Source organism: Myotis lucifugus, unplaced genomic scaffold (assembly GCF_000147115.1).
Source record: "Myotis lucifugus unplaced genomic scaffold, Myoluc2.0 scaffold_1634, whole genome shotgun sequence".
Taxonomy (NCBI): Eukaryota; Metazoa; Chordata; class Mammalia; order Chiroptera; family Vespertilionidae; genus Myotis; species Myotis lucifugus.
Window position 1 is genome coordinate 7,394 of NW_005872682.1, and position 2,204 is coordinate 9,597.

Genomic DNA, 2,204 nt, shown 5'->3' on the forward strand with positions numbered 1-2,204 from the left:
TTACAGTGTCGAGAGGCAACATGGGGCAGACTAATGAAAAGGCGAGTCCTTTGTCGCCTCTAGAATGTATAATGAAAAATTTCTCTGATTTCAAAAAACGGGCAGATGTTTACGGTGCCCCGGTTGATGCTTTCACGCTGAGGAAATTCTGTGAGCGGGAGTGGCCAACATTCGGCGTTGGGTGGCCCTCCACTGGGACTCTTGACATGGCCATTTGTGCCGGAGTTAGACAGATTGTTTTCGGAGACCCGGGACATCCCGACCAAATGCAATATATTGAAGTATGGATTGATATTCTATGGGATAATCCTAAATACCTCCGTGACTGTGGTTGCGTCCCTAAGAGAGAATCGGACAGAGATCATCCAGGTCGGTTCTTTTGGCTAAGCCCCAGGGGAGAGAGAAACCAAAAAGCCCCCTGGCTACTCCCTCGGCCCCGCCGATACTGGAGGTGCCGGAGGACGAGGCCCCGACTCGACCGCCCCCACGTCCTTATGCGGCTGCCCCGAGACTGCGATTCCCCTGAAGGGAGTCGCTATCCTCCCCTTGGAGACAAGCGGGAAGGAAAAGAGTCTCTAAGCCCCGATAGTACCTCGGAAGGTTCGGGGCTGGGAGGAGAAGCGGGGCCATTGAGTCCGCCCCATACCAGGCTGGAACCCCATTTGGCACGGAGAGACCGGCGACCCAGCTGCCTCTCAGAGAGACGGGAGAGGTCAGTGCGACGGGGCAGCCTCTCCGAACTTATGTCCCCTTTACCACCTCAGACTTGTACAATTGGAAAAAACCAGAACCCCCAGGGGCTGATAACCTTATTGGAGTCGGTCTTTTACACCCACCAGCCCACTAGGGATAACTGTCAGCAGTTGTTTTTTTTGTTGTTGTTGTTTTTTAAATTCTTTATTAGTTAAGGTATTACAAATGTGTCCTCATCCCCCCCATTAAACCACCATCCTCCCCCCCCTTTAAAAAAAATATATATATATTTTATTGATTTTTTACAGAGAGGAAGGGAGAGAGACAGAGAGAGTTAGAAACATCGATGAGAGAGAAACATCGATCAGCTGCCTCCCGCACATCTCCCACTGGGGATGTGCCCGCAACCCAGGTACATGCCCTTGACCGGAATCGAAACCGGAACCCTTCAGTCCGTAGGCCGACGCTCCATCCACCGAGCCAAACCGGTTTCGGCGTCTCCCCCCCCCCCCTTTAAAAAAAAAATATTTTACTGAGGATTTTTTTTTTTAAATCTTTATTGTTCAGATTATTACATTTGTTCCTCTTTTTTCCCCCCATAACTCCCCTCCTCTCAGTTCCCACCCCACCCTCCGCCCTCTCTCCCCACCCACTGTCCTCATCCATAGGTGCATGATTTTTGTCCAGTCTCTTCCTGCATTTCCCACACCCCTTTCCCCCCCCAAACATAGTCAGTCCATTCCCTTTCTATGTCCCTGATTCTATTATAATCACCAGTTCATTCTGTTCATCAGATTATTTATTCACTTGATTCTTAGATTCACTTGTTGATAGATGCATATTTGTTGTTCATAATTTGTATCTTTACCTTTTTCTTCTTCTTCCTCTTCTTAAAGGATACCTTTCAGCATTTCATATAATACTGGTTTGGTGGTGATGAACTCCTTTAGCTTTTCCTTATCTGTGAAGCTCTTTATCTGACCTTCAATTCTGAATGATAGCTTTGCTAGATAAAGTAATCTTGGTTGTAGGTTCTTGGTATTCATCACTTTGAATATATCTTGCCACTCCCTTCTGGCCTGCAAAGTTTCTGTTGAGAAATCAGCTGACAGTCGTATGGGTATTCCCTTGTAGGTAACTGAGTTTCTTTCTCTTGCTGCTTTTAAGATTCTCTCTTTGTCTTTTGCTCTTGGCATTTTAAATATGATGTGTCTTGGTGTGGTCCTCTTTGGATTCCTTTTGTTTGGGGTTCTCTGCGCTTCCTGGACTTGTAAATCTATTTCTTTCACCAAGTAGGGGAAGTTTTCTGCCATTATTTCTTCAAATAGGTTTTCAATATCTTGCTCTCTCTCATCTTCTGGCACCCCTATTATTCTGATGTTGGTACGCTTGTAGCTGTCCCAGAGGCTCCTTACACTATCTTCACACTTTCGGATTCTTTTTTCATTTTGCTTTTCCGGTTGGGTGTTTTTTGCTTCCTCGCATTTCAAATCTTTGACTTGATTCTTGCG

General features: G+C 46.3%; 2 protein-coding genes across 3 annotated transcripts in view; both read left to right on the plus strand.

Annotated features, from left to right (window-relative positions):
- Positions 1 to 2,204, plus strand: part of LOC102418972 (Friend virus susceptibility protein 1-like) — a 46,787-nt gene that overhangs the window by 979 nt on the left and 43,604 nt on the right.
- LOC111824463 (syncytin-1-like) overlaps positions 1 to 2,204 on the plus strand; it is a 10,128-nt gene that overhangs the window by 650 nt on the left and 7,274 nt on the right. The gene's annotated exons all lie outside the window — the stretch shown is intronic.